General features: G+C 40.6%; 1 long non-coding RNA gene across 1 annotated transcript; it reads left to right on the forward strand.

The window, feature by feature from the left end:
* The first annotated feature begins 6,112 nt into the window (after positions 1–6,112).
* Positions 6,113–17,042, forward strand: LOC109312230. Its single transcript, XR_002101760.1, has 3 exons — positions 6,113–6,225; positions 6,466–6,471; positions 17,028–17,042. It is a non-coding gene; the product is annotated as an uncharacterized LOC109312230 (long non-coding RNA).
* The last annotated feature ends 964 nt before the right edge of the window (positions 17,043–18,006 follow it).

Raw genomic sequence — 18,006 nt, forward strand, 5'->3', positions numbered from 1 at the left:
GACTTATCTGTATGAATCCCTTATGTAGCATTTTGATCATGTGAAAATTCTCTCCATTTTTCAGAAAATCTCAGACATACTTTAGTTATTTAATTTGTAAAACTACAGCATTCCTCTTGAGTTCTTCCTATTTTTTTTTAAAAAAAAACATACCTAGATCAATAGCTTCCCAAGAGGACAGAAATGTGGGCTAAGAAAGAGAACAAACCAGAGACAGTATGACTTAATGAGACAGACACTTCTGGAAGAACGTGGACCATGGGTTCTTGCTCCTGCTCCCAGTAGAGCAGAATCTATTCCTCTGTATTCTATTTAATGACTGTATATGAAGAAATGCCATTGGGGAAGAGCCAGAGACTAGAACCCAGAGCATTTTGATTACAGTTTGTAAAAAATGTTTCACCAACAAACTTATATAAGAAGAGGAGAGAAGGAAGGGAGAAAATATCAAAAATAATCAAAAAATATAAAAATGTTGAACAAATAAATACATTTGTAGTTCCTTTTTTTAATGGAAAAGCCCATTTTTTTCAACTATCTCTAACAATGGAAATCTTGTTGGGACTCACTTTTAGTACCTTTTTTTTTTTTGACTGCCCAAACGGAGATATCCTGAAGGATCCTTGTTTTCAGATGTTAAAGTATTCCACTGTTTCAAAACATCAGGCTCCTTTCAAATATCTCCAGTGCACATTTTTTTGTCAAATGTTGTTTATAGTTTTCTGTGAAGATCACTCAGTAAATAAGATCCAGGTTTTCTACTGTTTAGTCTGATGAGCTGCTATTTCACATGAAAAATGCAGGAAGGCTATTACGTGTCATACAAGTAATGTAAATTTTGGCAGTTTGGGCACTTAAAATTGTGCAGAACTACCAGTGCTTCAAGTGTTATTTAAGTTTCCTTTAATGAAAGATCTCCATGTAGTATTCATACCTTGCACTTCAAACCAGTCATAAGGGTAGTTAGTCATAAGTGTAGTACAATAGCGTATGAAACAAAGGCAAAACAGAATATTTTCAAAATCAGATACTATTCTATGTGCCAGAATAGTAGGTGTTGTTGTTGTTGAAGGTCCTTTAAGAAATGAAAATATATAAAAGTATATCAAGGATAAAGGTTGTAGCCATGTTGGTCTAAAAGTACAAGCAGTCAGCATGGTAGAGGCAATATTTTTAATTAAACCAACTAGACAGTTGCAAATGTTATCATCATCATCATGATTATTTTATTATGTAGTTATATCATATGTTGGCAACAAATGACCAACTCCCAGGATCCTTAAAATGTGTGTTTATAACACAGAATGTGCAAAATTGATAGAGTAAAAACCCATAAATCAAACCATCAAATTATGAGGGGTACTGTCTCTCAAGCACACACACGCATGCACATGTGTAAAGGGTGCAGTAAAGCACTGGTGTCAGGTATAACCTACCCTGTTCTTGGAGCCTACCATTGATGGTCAGTTGAGACTTTCTCCAAGTGGTGTTGTTTCCAGAAGAGTATCATAGGTTGGTTCTTCTGGCTGGATGGGTAGAGTGCTGGTCAGGTCAAGAGGGTGCCATGGAGGGTCACTCTTCACTGCCTCCTCTGGCAGAGTTCCATGCTCCCCACAGTTTTCAGATTTGCCCAGTCCAAGGGTCCCTCACCCTCATGGGACATCTCATGGGAGGCTGCTGGATGACAGGTGTCAGCCCCCTGGTCACATCCATTGGTACGTGCAGTTTCGAGTGGCTGTTGGTGATTTTGATTAATTTAGTTTTTGGCGTTGTCTGGGCACTGAAAGTGGCTGATAAGGAGATATTCAGTCCCAATAGCCAGTCTCCTGCATTGAGGAACTCAAACCAGGGCGTCTGTTCCTTTAACAATGAAGTTGCAGGGAGTTCCTGGCTCTGTATTGATCCTCCCATCTTGTTAGTCTGCAGTCTCATAGGTGTTAATTGTTGTTTGTTATCTCATTATTGTGCTTAACTACTGCCCTTACACAAGCACTCACTCACTCCCATTCATACAGACATCAGCCCAATACATAGAGACTGGAGTTTGATTCCCACCCTTGCTACTATTGTTACAGGGTGCAACTTACTATTTAAACCCCACCCCCCCACTCATTACAAGGTTTAAAATGATAACATATAGAAGGTAAAAGGTGAAATGCCATGGCACATACAATAAATAGAATAAAAAATATAATGTGGGGAAATACAAATGCACAATACCGTGCTATATAAGCCCTTATCAAATGTAATTTCATAAAACATCAATTTTATAGAATACCTGAATAATTTCAAGTTCTTGCTCTTATAGTGAAAAGAGAGAAGAGAAGGGAGTAAGGAAGAAAAGGCAGAAGAAAGAGAAATACCCCAGAGGGACTGACAGTAGTAGCAAGAAGCCTTTGCTATGTTGAGGGGGGCCTTTATTGTATTGGGGCAGGCAAAAAGGAGCTTCTTGTTACACACAAATTTACTTATTAAATGAATGTGCCTGGCTACAATGAGGATGTGTAAAAACAGCTGTACAAAGATGCACTAAAACTGAAACCAGAAAAAAATTAAATCATATTTCATCAGTTGAGGGCTAAGGAAGGAAAGGTGAAGTTTCACCTAGATGCTATTTCTATGTGAATAAAATGCAACCACTCATCTCATGCTTTTGATACCTTACATCAAAATGGCCAATATTTTTTTTTCCTGCAGAGCAAATACACAGGCAGTACTTCTGAAAATACTCCACTTGTTAAGGGTGATGTTACAGGTTACCTTTAAGCCACTCTAAAGGCACTTAAAATGGGAGCTTTCACTTTTTAAATGGTGTTAATCTGTTCAAAATACTCTTTGGTTGTGCCTACATGAGACACTTACTGTGTATTAGCCTAATAACACTGTTTAGTAATGTAGTGGTTAAAAATTACGCTAATATTCTACTGCTCAATATTATTACGCTAATGCACAGTAAGCATCACAAAATAACTGTGTGCTGGTCCTACCATGCAGTAACTCTAGTTACTGTGCATTTAATTAGTACTTCATTAAGCAAGTACAAAATTAAATACACAGTAACTAAGGCACATTAATGAATGTGTAGATGTGCCCTTTAAGCATTTTAAAGTTATGCCACTTGTGCTGCTCTACCTAAGCCAAGATAAGGTTAGTCTGGTACCCAGAGATAAAGCAATCAATTTTCAGTCCTCCACCACCATCCCAGTATGCACAGCCCCCATCCTTTCTATCTCTTTCTATCTTCCAAAGCACTGCTGGTCTCACTGCCCTGTGACTCTAGCTGTAACCAGAGCCTCCAGGGGTTAACACTTGGGGAGAGCATGCAGCCTGGGGACAGTGCTTCTGAGACTAAAACTGGGATTTGTGTACTGTGGGCATGTTTAACTCTGAAGAAAATTAAGCTTTTGCCTTTTTTTCTTTTAGTTTCCTTGGGCTGCATGCTCTGACTGTCCTGCAGCTCCACACTTGGAGTGGAGCTATCAGAGATTAATCCTCAGCAAGACCATGCAGCCTGAGGAAACGTGTCTCCCTGGGATTTAACTGCAGGGGGTTAAAGGGAAAGTTGCCCCTTTCAACCTGCCCAGTTAGGAGAGAAGATGGGAAAAGAGCCAGGCAGGCATGAGAAAAATTAAATTAACCTCAGATAAACTGAGCAGAATGCACCCTCCCTCCTAGTCCAGGCTGGGAGAGTGGGAGAAAGTGGGGAAAGCTGCAGTACCCCTAACTTCCCCTCCTCCCAACATGGGGTGGGACCACAGGGTTCATAGCAGGCAGCTGAATCTTGATAGCCCTCTCCTACCTCTCCTGGCCAGAAAATAAATGTATGCCACACTGCACCTAAGCAGCCCCCTTCCCAGTCACCTACCACTGACTCAATCCCTGAAGAAGGCAGCACTGGGAGCTCATTAAAGCTCACTGGCATGGGCCCAGGCAGATGGGATCAGCTTAGGGAATCCCCAGGCTCAGCTGTCTACTACCACCTACAATTCATTAACACATACTAATGTCTTTATTTTTTTATTTATTTAATTTCATTTAAGATAAAATACTTTAAATGATTACACAAAAATGTTTTACATTACCTTAAAGTGGTTGTGGAGAAAAAAGAGGCCTGTGGAGGGAGTAGCCCCCATGCTACTCCACTTCCCAGCTACATACCCCTCCATGGTGCTACATGGTCCACCCAGAGGGAGTGGACTCCAGGCATCATAGGCTCCTAATGATGTCTGTTCACCAGCCCTTTAATGTCATGTCAGAGCTATGTAGCTCAGAGATGGCATAAAGCCTTAACCTATGACTTCTCTGAAATGATTTTAACTTTGAAAACACCTAATATTCCATAGATTTAGAATAGTTTAAAGGCAACCTGTAACAAGGAAGCCATGCTGAGAATGCAGGAAAAAAACAACCCGATGCACAGGAAGACTAGCAAGTATGGCAGAAGACTAGCTTGCTCTGCAAAGAACATTTTTTAGTAAACTAAATCACAAAAAAGATTATAAGAAGTGGAAACTTCCACAAATAACTAGAGAAGAATATAAAAGCATTCCTCAGGCATGGAGAGATAAAGTCAGAATGCCAAAGAACAATTGGAATTGCCACTACCAAAGGATGTGAAGGGTGACAACAAGGTTTCTATAAGTACATTGGTAGCAAGATTAGGATCACAGAAAGTGTAGGTCCCTTACTGAATGGGGGAAGCAATATTGTGACAAGACAAAGGATGTAGAAAAGGCTGAAGTGCTCAATGCATTTTTTTTGCCTGTCTTCATAGGCAAGGTCATCTTGCAGACTGCTGCACCAGGCGGCACAGTTTGGGGAGGAAATGAGCAGCCCTCAGTGGTGCAAGAACAGGTTAGGGACTACTTAGAAAAGCTGGAGGTGTACAAGTCCACTGGACCAGATGGAATGTACCTGAGGGTGTGTTGAGGGAGTTTGCTGATGTGATTTCAGAGCCATTGACAATCATCTTTGAAAACTCATGGCAATCAGGAGAGCTCCCAGATGATTGGAGAAGGGCAAACATAGTGACCATATTTAAGAAAGGGAAAAAGGAGGACACAGGGAACTACAATCCAGTCAGCCTCAGCTAAGTCCCTGGAAAAATGGAGCAGATCCTCAAGGAATCCATTTCTAAGCACTTAGGTGAAAAAAAGGTGATTAGGAACAATCAGCATGGATTCACCATGGTCAAGTCATGCCTGATCAACCTGATTGCCTTCTATGATGTGCTCACTGGCTCTGTGAATGCAGGGTAGGCCTGTGCAAGTAGGGAAGTATTATGTTTGGATTCAGCCAATTCAGAGGACAGTGATTTGATTTGGAGATTTGGATCACTGTCCGGAATTAATTTGGCTGAATCAGAGTTGATTCGGAGAGATTCAGAGAGATTCGGAGAGATTTGGAGATTTGGCCATGGACTATAATGAGGAATCACTGAAATACCTATAATTTTGTCAGTTTTTGGAAGATTTGGATGAAAGCATAAGGGATGGTAGTCTCTTCTGAGGGTATGAAGCTTGCCAAGTTTCAAGGAGATAGGTATAGGGGATTCTGGGAAACTGCATGTCAAGGTGCTGACAAGCAAAACTTATGACTTTGTGTGTGTATTAAGGCAGAGCAGGATGAAAACATCAGGGATGGTAGCCTGTAGCAGGGGGCCTTCCCAGTACTCAGGCAGAAAGAGATCACAAAAGGGACAGAAAGGCTGAAGACAGAGACTTATGCAATGTTTCTATGTCCCTCCCCCAGAGCACTGTGCTTGGAAGGGAATTCAGGGAAGGATCACAGTCACTGACCAGCTACAGATGTCAGTCTTTCTCTGCCTGCTCCTTGTCTCTCCTCTCAGTTTCTGTTCCCATGAAAGACTGCCTTCAGAATCTCTGAATCTCCAAATCTTTCTCCAAATCTTGTCCAAAATGATTCAGAGGCTCCAAATCATTTCGGAAGGTTTTTTTGGTTTCCCAGTTCAATTCTGATTTGACAGTTCAGCCTCCAAATTGTGCCAAATATTTCCAAATTCAATCGGCAACTGAAGCTTTGCACACCCCTAATGTGGGAAGACCAGTGGATGTGGTATACTTGGATTTTAGCAAGGCTTTTGATATGGTCTCCCCAACATTTTTGCAGGCTGGCTGCGGAAGCATGGGTAGGAGGAATAGACTGTGAGGTGGATAGAAATCTGGCTGGAGCATTGGCTCAGAGTGTAGTTATCAGTGGCTCGATGTCTACCTGGCAACTGGTATCAACTGGAGTTCCCTAAGGGACAGTTCTGGGGCTGGTTTTGCTCAATCTCTTCATCAATGACCTGGAAGATGGCATAGAGTGCACCCTTAGCAAGTCTGCAGATGACACCAAGCTGGGGGAGTAGTAGATATGCTGGAAGGTAGGATTGGGATGCAGAGTGACCTAGACAAATTGGAGGATTGGACCAAAAGGAATCTTATAAGGTTAAACAAGGACAAGTTCAAAGTCCTACACTTAGGATGTACATTGGTAGGTGTGTTGCCAATAGGTCAAGGGAAGTGATAATTCCCATCTATTCAGCACTGATGTGACCACATCTGGATTTTTGTATTCAGTTTTGGGCCCCCCACTACAGAAAGGATGTGGATAAACTGGAGAGAGTCCAGAGGAGAGTGACATAAATGGTAAGAGGGCTGGGGAACATGACTTATGAGGAAAGACTGAGAGAACTAGGTTTATTTAGTCTAGAGAAGTGGAGATTGAGAGGGAACTTAATAGCAGCCTTCAAGTACCTGAAGAGGGGTTTGAAAGAGGATGGAGCTAGACTATTCTCAGTGGTGGTAATCACAGAACATGGACAATGGTCACAAGTTGCAGCAAGGGAAGTTTAGATTAGATATTAGGAAGAACTTTGGAACTAGGAGGGTAGTAAAATAGTGGAACAGGTTCCCAAAGCAGTGGTGGAAGCTCCATCTTTGGAGGTTTTCAAAATCTGGCTAGACAAAGCTTTGGCTGGGATGCTCTAGTTGAGGATGGTTCTGCTTTGAGCACAGAGTTGGACTAGATGACCTCCTGAGGTCCCTTCCAACCCTAACTTTCTATGATTCTAGGATTCAATCTCCATTACCCAAGTTCACCACACTTTGACATTACTAGTCAAGGTCCAACTCTTGAGTATGCATCTGGTAGTTTGTCCCCTTTTCTTTTAAGAGAAGAATGCCATGCTGTGTCTCATTTGTCCTAAACTTAAGGAACTTCAAAGTGATTTGAAGGAGAAGGTCTATAATTTTACTTAGTCATTACTGCATCTATTAATTTATCTGTACTAATTGTGAATGATTAGCTGAGATTTAACAGTTACATCTGGATGGTATTTTCCTAATATTCAATTGGAATGAAAGGTAAAAAATTGCAAATAATTTCACAAATTGAAAATCTAAAAAATAAGAAGAATTTATTTAGAACAAAACATTTCTTCTTGATAATTTGAAAATGTTTTAACTTTAAGTGAGCTTTTTAAAAACATTTACATTAATTTAATTATTCAGCTTCAATTTCAAAATTAAAAATTATTTTGCCAAAGAAAAACATGTATTTATATTAAGTAGGATGTTTTGATAATTCAGAGCTCTGTCCATCATGTTCAAGTTTGTTAACATTTCTGAATGGGGGCCATCAGAACTATGGCCTTTCTTGAGATTAGAAACTTAGAGCTGCATCTTGGAGAAAAGTGCTATGCAATTTTGCAGGGGAAAATTCCTTTTTCCCCTGCAAAAGTACAGTTTCCTAAAATCATGATATATAAAGCCTACTTTTGCTGTTTGCCTTCCCTTCTGGATAATCTGGCTGAAGGCAACATCCTGAAGGGACAGCCAGCACAGGTTTGTTGCGTGTAGGTTGTGCCTGACCAATGTCATCTTCTTCTATGACCAGGTGACATATCACCTGGACAAGGGAGAAGAGATTGACATCATAAATCTGGACTTTGAAAGATCCTTTAATTTGGTGTCCCATAACTTACCTCCTCATGGGAAAATTGGCCAACTGTGGCCTTGGCTACACCACAGTGTGATGCCTGGGAAATTGGCTCCTAGGTTGGACCCAGAGAGTAGTGGTCGATGGTAGCAAATCATTATGGAGCTCCGTGACCTGTGGCATCCCCCAAGGCTCTGTCCTAGGACTGGTTCTCTTTAACAACTTTATCAACGATGTGGACATTGCTGTCAGAAGTACACTGGCTATGTTCACCAATGACACTAAACTTTGGGACATAGCATCCACACTTGAGGACAGGCTAGTGATCCAGGCTGATTTGGATAAACTTAGTAAGTGGGCAGAAACAAACCTGATGACTTTTAATACTGATAAATGTAAGCAAAAAACCCTGCAGCATATTTATATGCTCAGCAGTGCTATGCTTGCTAGTACCACTTCTGGAGGAGACTTGAGGGTCATGATTGACCACAAGATGAAAATGAACCACCAATGTGATGCTGCAGCTGGTAAAGCAAATAATACTCTGGCTTGCATCTATAGATGCTTCTCAAGTAAATCTCAGGATGTCATCCTCTCACTGTAACTCAGCCTTCTTGAGGCTGCAGCTGGAGTACTGCATCTAATTCTAAACTTCAAGAAGGATGTTGAGAGGCTTGAGAGAATCCAGAGGAGAGCCATGTGCATGATCAGAGGGCAGGAGAATAGACCTTATGAAGAAAAGCTAAGAGTCATGGGACTCTTCAGCCTGGAAAAATACAGGCTCAGGGGGGACCTGGTGGCTGCTTGTAAGTACATAAGGGGTGTACATCAGGACCTGGGAGAACATCTGTTCACCAGAGCTCCCCAAAGAAAAACAAGGACTAATGGTCATAAACTCCTCCAAGACCGCTTTAGGCTGGACATAAGAAAAAATTGCTTTACTGTCTGAGCCCCCAAGACCTGGAATAGACTCCCCGCAGAAGTGGTGCAGGCACCTACTCTGGACTCATTCAAGAAACACTTGGATGCTTCTCTTGCTGGGATCCTTTGACCCTAGCTGACTTCCTGCCCCTGGGGCAGGGGGCTGAACTTAATGGTCTTCGAGGTCCTTTCCAGCCCTAACGTCTATGAAATCTATGAAAGTCTCTGTCATTTTGCATGTCAACATACATGCAAAAGGTATGTTTATAACATAGTTTTTAAACCATTTCTATTTTTTATTAAAACAGAGTGGTGGTGTCTACACATGCTTTCACACATGGCTAACTTTAATGAGCATTAGTCTAATGTGCACGAAGGCTATTTAGGGACAGGTCCACACATGCATGCACTAATGTGTATTATACTGGGTGTGCAGACCGATTTGGGGCTAAAGTTAGTCCCAATTCAATGGATACATACAACATTAATGCACATGAGTATGTCTACAGGTTCACCAATGCAATTTAACTATTTGTGCATAAATCTGATACCTGCTTTATAAAGGTATAAAACTTAGGTTTGAATAGCCTTAAATCAGCATTTTAAGTCACATTAAGATTGCAGGCATGTAGACACATGCCCGTAATGAACCTTAAATTGAGATAATGTACATTAAATATCCATTTATAGACATAACCCACAGGGCACATCTACATGTGCACCTGATTGTATAGTTGTTACTGAAGTCATCTAGTACTGGCTTTAGCAACTAAATGACTGCTCAGCAACTATTGTTACTGTGTAGTCCTGGCAGCACATGTCATTTCCAATTCTTCTGCATAGTAGCATTGCATCATGGTTCATGCCCACTGATGCTATATTGCCATAGTGATGAGCTATGTCACTGTAGTTCATTGCTTTGACAATGTAGTATCTCATGTAGGTATAACCAGTGATACCCCAGGTCTTCAACTATAAAACTTTTCACAGTACAGTTAATTCTTGCTTTCTGATCTTTCTTCTGATATCAGCAGTGTGTAAGGTTTCAGAATACCACTTGGAGGAAAGAATAATTAAAAACATGGACGTAAATGGAAAAAGGAATGAAATGCAATATGGGCCTAACAAAGGTAGATAGTGCCAGACCAATCTAGTATCTATCTTTGATCAAATAACTGATTTTGTAGACAAAGAAAATGTGGTAGATGTAATCTATCTGGACTTCAATAAAGCATTTGATATGGTGCCACTTGGGAAATTAGTAATTATACTGAAAGAGATAGAGATTAGTACAAGAACTGTAAAGTGGTTAAGGAGCTGGCTAAAGAGGATGCAATAACAGGGAGAGGAAGCGTAACAGTGAAGTTCCACAGGGATCAGTCTTGTGACTTACTTCATTTAACATTTTTATTTACAATTTTGTTACAAAAAGTAGAAATATGTTGATGAAATTAGTTGAAACAAATTAAGGAGTGGCATTATCAGTACAGAGAGGATTAAAATATTTTACAGGAGGCACTGAATGACTATGAAGACAAAAATAATACAACTTGATTACATTTTTCCACTTTAGAGATGAATTTCTACTATAAGCTGGGAGCTATTTTGGTGGAATTGCCTGAGGAGTACATTAGTTTATTCCAGAATAACTCTGTGCCATTAATTTGATGTGGCTAGCAAAGAGGCAAAATCAAATTTAATATGTATTTGGTGAGGGATTTCCAGTAGATAAATATGAATGACATGGTGTAGCCCTTTATAAGAATACTCATCCAAAGACTGCACATTTCTGTTCACCTGTATTCAATAAATATGCATTCATATTGAAAGGGCATAGATGATCTGCTAAGTTTATCATGGTAACAGAGAGCCTATTGTACAATTGAGGAATGAAAGTATTTGACTTGTGTAGCCTAACAAAACAAAGACTTGAAGGAGCTGTATGAATTACATATGAATTCATCTGACGGGTAAGTATAACCTCAAGAGATGGCCTAGAACTACATAAATCAGAAGACAATTTTAGCACAAGAACAAATTGATATAAACTGCCCACATATAACTTTAGACTGGAAATGTGATGAAGGTTTCTAACCATCACAGTGAAGTACTAAACTGCCTTCCAGTAGGAAACAATGATTGCAAACTGTCTAACCTTAAGTAGTTTTAAGATAGAGGTTAATAACTTTATGATCAAGGTTAATTATATGGTTGTCCTCCCATTAGGAAGGGACTGGTCTCAATGACCCGGCCCTATATTTCAATCTTCTCAGACAATATTCAGCCTGTGTAAAATGACAAAAAAATTAGACCAGTACTAGTAAAATGGAAAAGGTAATAAAAGGCCATGAATAGGCATGATTTCTAGAGGCAACCAGGCTCAATAGAAGGGAAACCTTCCAAATTCAATCCTTAGACTGGGAACTGGTCCAGGAACAGATTGGAGTTGTGGGACAAGGCCTCCCACCTGTTATACCCCAGCATGAAGAGTATTGCCCCATTCTCCATTCCCCTGTTAGGCCAGATAGGCAGGGGGTGAGGGCAGAAGCGTACTGATGTTTATTCTTGTGAGAGTGTTTCTTTTGCAGGCAAGATCTTCCAGGCTGACACCTGGAATCATTTCTCCAGAAGGGGGCATGTTTTCCCTGAGAGAAATTAAATGAACATTTGTATATTCATACTTTTTACCAGGAGAGCAGAGATTCTCCTGGTAGAAACATAGGCCACCTATACACATTCTCTGACATGTTCTGGTTAAAACACATCAGGGCAGACTGGATTAATCTATAGATTAGCCTATATATTAATTCAGTCAGCTGAAACAGGTGAAACACTGCAGTGTGCTGCAGTGTTACATTTATTCAGCATCCCTGCATTTCAAAATGGTGGTGGGGAGACTTTAACTAAAGCAAGCTTTAGTTAAAGCACCTTTGCCACTATTTTCAAATGCTAAGTACTTGAGATGCTGTGCGTGGTTTAATTAGTGTAACACCCGAGAGACTCTCTAATTAAAATCCCCACACTCCAACCTGAAACATATGTAAAAACATCAAAAGTGCCTGTATATGGTCAAAGAAAGGGTATATGGCAGATCATAGGCATGTGTGGTGAAGTAATCAAGAACATCCTGTTCTTGTGTTGCCCAGCCCATGAGGAAGCAATGAGGAATCTGTTTCTGTTACTAGTAGCTTCACTTCAGCCTGATAAATCACAGGGTTGCTGCTGCATTTATGGGTAATATTGCTTTTAGAGGGTTGCAATTAAAATGGCAACACTGAAGTAGAAGAAACAGGAAAGGGGAGTAAATTAGCCAGAGAAAACAATGAAAAACTATTAAAGGGTTTAATGGAACTCAGGAGATAGAGTAAATGGTGAACAACATTGGGGTAGAAAACAAGAAAGAGCCAATGGATATACTAGATATTGGTCATTGCTCACCTATTTTGAGAGTTTATCTGCAATATCTTCAGGCTTCAAGACTGAGTAGTATGATGATGCCATAGTCTTCTTTTAATGCAGAAAGGCAAAAGAGAAATCATTCTATAAATGAGGATCCCAGTTTTGGTTCTAAAGTTCAAGTGATCGTGTTTTGCTATTCTTTGTTTCCTGACTATGAAATTTTGGTAAGTATGATACTTCATCTCCACAGTCTTCTTGAATATATAATTGCTACTGGAGCTGACCACATTCTGTGGGGTTCTTTTTCACTTTTCATTGGAAATTTGTATTTATTCATTTGCTTTTTTTAATTATAATTTTTGCAATCATCCAATTTTATTTTTTTAAGCATATGGCTTTCAGTATTCAAAAAAGTTATTGGTTAATAGCTTTTTGAGGAATAAATGAAAATTTACAAGGAAAGAAGACACTTTCTTGGGAAAATCTTTTTAGGAAAAAAATTCTGATGGAAAATCTTACATTTTTTTCTTTCAATTGATACTAATTTGGAAGATTTATTCCTTTTTGTCCCATGATGCTTTAGGTGACTCCAGACTTCTTTACAAAGTTAAGGATTTCAACCTTTTTTGTAGAAAATACTTTCCTTTTAATATAGTTATATAACTGTAATATTATTTCAAGTCAGGGTAAAACATGAGAAAAGATGAGAAAGATCTAGAGGTTACAAGCTCAACTTCATTGATAAGAGCAGTAGCTCTTGAAAAAAAGCCAAATTCTATCTTTGATCAATATATGGGACTTACCTTGACGTCAAGTGTACTATATGGCCTTACGTAGGAGATGTGAAACTTATTTCTTCTGCTGACTCAGTCCCTCCATCAGCCAGTCATAGCTGAACACAAGTGAGCTGTGTGCAATAGATATAAGTAAGAAGAAGTATTTATTTCTTTATTCATGCATTCATTCTGTGTGTGAAACACATTTTGGAAATAGCCTTTTGATCGCTGTTTATTGGATTAACTTCCTTCTATGGAGTAGCAATGTATAACTGATTTGATTCTTTAGAATCTATGAAATCCTCTTGGGACAATGCAAAGCAGTGTAAGAGTAACCAAGGAACAAAATATTTTCTATTTCAGTGATTCAAATTTATGTTTTAGGAATTAAAGACTGGCTAGATGCTTTCCTAGATTTACAACTTTCCATTTATACTGCCATTAGCTTTAACTGCAGTTTTGCAGTATAAAAGGTGACCATCACAATTTTCAAGAATTCAAGGACATGTAGGCTTTTACTTGCAAACTGTGCTTTAATGCGATTACCCTGGATAGGTTCCTTACATTTTCATTTCTTTTCTCCAAATCAGATAGGAATGCAGTTGCATGACATGGTTAAATGGTATCATACTGTATTTGATTACAATGACAACTGAAAACTTGCACATATTTGAAAATAAATTATACTTGTGCTGTGCAAGCTTTCTGGGAACTTGGGAGCTTAATTTAGATATGTATATCGCAATGCACATGCAGTAAATTGAAAAGCAGAGATGATAAAATGCTAGTATTCAGTAACAGTTAAAACTTTCACCTCAAGCAACACTGAACATTTGGAGATGAAAGGGGCAAAATATACAAAAGAAAAGTTAAAATTCCCCTCTAATCTTTTATGATATTTATTGTCAAATATTTTCTGCTGTTGAAGACACAATTACAAGGAACAGTAGGATAGGTCTCCAACTCTGTCAGCCTTTATACATAATAAATAAGCTGTTGATACATAATTAATGCAAACTATAAAACTGAAAAACAAGACACCTTGCCTTGTTCAAAAGATTAATACCAATTGCTTGATTCACATAAGACTTAGTGCTTTATATTCAAAAATTGTCTGTGACTTTTTAATTTTCTGTGCTTCAAAGGCAGTCTGTCCAGAGTAATCTGCATCCTGTGGCCAGCACATGGACAATGTTATTTACATTTTAAAACAACAATTGCTTACTTGAGGTTTTGATTGTCTGCCAGCAGAGAACTAAATATAGCTTATTTGGTTATTAACTGATGAGGAAGATTGTTTGCTATGTTAATCAGTGCATCCTTACTTCTGGCTTGAAGGATACTTATATGATGGTGAATATTTCAGCTAATTAAAAAAGTCAGAATCAATCTATAAATATTGTGGATAAGGTTAATTTTACAGTTGTGGTTTTTTGTTAGTTTGTTTTTCCTGTGACTCCAAGAGGTCCAGTTTTGAAGTATGTCTAAGCATGGCTCAGAGGTGGTCTGCGGATAAGGTGAAGCTAAAACTGAAAACCTGATGACAGCCCAGATTAACAGTGCAGTGAAGACCTTTCCTCTTAATAAGAGAATGGCAGACCTGTACTCAGAATGTCCACAGGTGGTGGATAAAAGAACGACCGTCTGGTAAGGGTAGCTGCGAAATAAGCACTGACAACTCTGACAGTAAAAAATTATAGGCCAGTAACTCTTACCTCGGTCCTTGGGAAGACCTTTGAGAAAATTACCAAGGAACACATCTACAGGGGCTCAGCAAGGGAGGTAATGCTCAGGGGTGAACCAACACTGGTTCATTGGGGGCAGATCCTGCCTGACTATCCTGGTTTCCTTTTATAACCAGGTTACCAAGACTTTGGATGAGGGCGTTGAGGTGGATGTCACTTACCTGGACTTCAAGAAGGTCTTTAACACTGTTTCTCACCCCATTCTCATAAAAAACAAACAAACAAACAAAAAACACTAGATGACTGTGGCATTGATGCCTACACAGTCAGATGGGTGGCAAATTGGCTAGATGGTTGCACCCAGAGAGTGGTGGCGGTGTTGCTCTTTGGGGTCAGGCCAACTTTCAGGATCTCAATATTGTGGTGTTAGACAAGATGGTGTGATACAGTTGCACATATACAAACATACAAATCAATTAGGTGCATACACACACGTACTACCAGCTTAGGCACATACACATCCAAACCAGCCTAGGCACATTCATACCTATCACCAATTCAAGCACATACACTATAAACCCCAAAAGTTAGACACAGATCACTAATTCATATATCACGTACACAATGACATACATATATACACACACACACTCACCAGTTCACAGACATACAACCCACCTACACATACACACAGGCAAGTGCCTAACTTGGATGGTACAGTGTGTATGTGTGTATTTGGGGGAAGGCTCAGGTGAGAGAGAGAGTTAAATTGTAGGGAGTGAAAGTTGCCAGAACCAGGTTTAGAACCAGTGGATTACAGAGAAGCTGACTGAGGAACTGAGGCTTGGGTTTACTTAAGGTAGACTGGGACTGGAAATTGAGGCAGACAGCTAAGATATTGGTGGAGCGGGGCAGATAAGTGGTGGCAAGGAGGAGACAGCCAGGAAGGAAACTGAGGCAGAAACCTTGTTGCTCAGTGGAAAAGGAAAAAGTAGTAGGGATAAGACAGTGGCAAAGAAACTGGGGGTTTGGAGGCAGGGAGGAGCTCAGGACAGGTGTTGGAGATGGCAGTGAGTCAGAAGCAGGAGAGGGAGGAATGAGACAGAAGTTAGAAGGGCGAGGAGCAGAGATTGGAGCAGGGCCAAATCGTAGTAAAGCAAAACCCAACTTAGGGGTCCAGATAATAGTTTTATTAAACAGACAACACACTACACAGCCCCATGAAGTCATTGGTTTACACACACACACACACTCACTCACACACACACACTCACAATGGCAGCAGAAGAAAGAGACTCAGTAAAAGGTTTGGAGTCTAGGTAGGGAAGAGAAGCAAAGTCCAAGTTCTTGGTTGAAGTGGGGTGGGGGTCATAGCTACCTATCCAGGCTGGAAGGAGGTCCTTGTCCAGTACGGGTTGTCCAGAGCAGGGTCACTGTCAGGGCTTCTGGGTGGATAGGTGGTATGGCATGGTGCTGGTCCAGAGGGAGAAGGCATCCCACTGGGTCTGTCTTCACTGCCCCTTTTAATAGGGGCAGAACTTGTGTGACCCTAGTGACAGAAGGCATGCCCAGGCAAGGTTCAACCCCTGGTGTACTGAACATGTGTGCTTCATGTAGGGATGTGCAGTTTCGGGTATCTGTAATGGTGGGGTACAATGGTAGGGTTGCTGGTTCTTCAGGGTCTTTTGTCTTTCAAATGCTGGGTTCTTGTCTCTGTTCCTGGGTCAGGTCCGTGGTTCCTGGATGAATCAATGCGAGGTGATGGCCTGGTCATTACAGGCCATTCAGTAGAGGCCTGCTACCACTGTATTTCAATCATTCCCAATCACTCTCATTCATCCAGAAACCAATTTACATGGGAGGGGTACATGAATCATACAGTTGCAACACAGGAGATACCTGGGCAGAGGACACAAGATGGAGGCTTGATATACAATATGGAACTTGACATGACTTACACTAACTTACATGTATGGGCATAAAACAGTAATCACACAATATAAAAGCAGCACAAACATAATAATTATCACTTATTAAACAGTGGGTATCGATATCAAAATAGCAGGGAACTTATTTGCAAAGAGGGGAGAGAAAAATAAAACTTACTACCTAAAATACAATGTTAAAGCTTATCCTACATCTTAGATTACTTATACTTATCTATAGGGAAAAGAGAGGGAGAGAAAAAGTCAGAAATGGTTCGGGAAGGGGAGGGAATGCATTTTAAAATAAATAAAAAAAAAAGAAAAACTTGGGGTTTTGCTACAGCGGACAAGTTGTTTTTGACCTGGAGGGATGTGGACAGTGGAGTCCCCCAGGGCTCAGTCCTGGAGCCTGTACCGTTCAACATCTTTATCAGCGATCTGGATGTGGGTGTGGAAAGCACGCTGTCCAAATCTGCTGATGACACCAAGATGTGGGGCGAGGTGGGCACACTGGAGGGAAGGGACAGAATCCAGCTAGATCTAGACAGGTTACAGGGGAGGGAGGATTAGAATAGGATGAAATTCAACTCAGACAAGTGCAAGGTGCTGCATCTAGGGAGAAGGAACCAGCAACACCTATAGCTGGGGAACACCCTCCTTGTCAACACAGTGGTAGAAAGGGATCTTGGAGTCATTGTTGACTCCATGATGAACATGAGCTGCCAATGTGAGGAAGCAGTCAGTAAAGCTAACCACGCCTTGTCGTGCATCTACAGATATATCACAAGCAGGTCCATGGATGTGATCTGTTCCCTCTATGTGGTGTTGGTCAGGCCGCATTTGGAGTACTGCATCCAGTTCTAGGTGCTGCACTTCAAAAGGGATGTGGCTAGCATTGAGAGAGTCCAGAGGAGGGCCACTCACATGGACAAGAGACAGAGGGTCAGGCCCTACAAAGAGATGCTAAAGGGCCTGAATCTATTCAACCTCCACAAGAGAAGGCTGAGAGGGGATCTGGTGGCTGTTTATAAACTCACCAGGGGGGGACCAGAGGGGTTTGGGGGAGGCTCTGTTCCCCCAGGCACCACCTGGGTTTACTAGGAATAACGGACACAAATTGTTAGAGAGAAGGTTCAGGCTGGACATCAGGAGGCATTACTTTACAATTAGGGCTGTGAGGCTCTGGAATGGACTCCCAAGAGAGACGGTGCTCTCTCCTACCTTGGGGGTCTTCAGGAGGAGGCTGGACAGATATTTGTCTGGGGTTTTATGACCTCAGCACTCATTCCTGCCCAGGACAAGGAGCCTGACCTGATGATCTGTTTAGGTCCCTTCCAAACCTAAGCACTATGAAACTAT

This window comes from Crocodylus porosus, unplaced genomic scaffold (genome assembly GCF_001723895.1).
Source record: "Crocodylus porosus isolate Cpor-Errol unplaced genomic scaffold, CroPor_comp1, whole genome shotgun sequence".
NCBI classification, from domain to species: Eukaryota; Metazoa; Chordata; order Crocodylia; family Crocodylidae; genus Crocodylus; species Crocodylus porosus.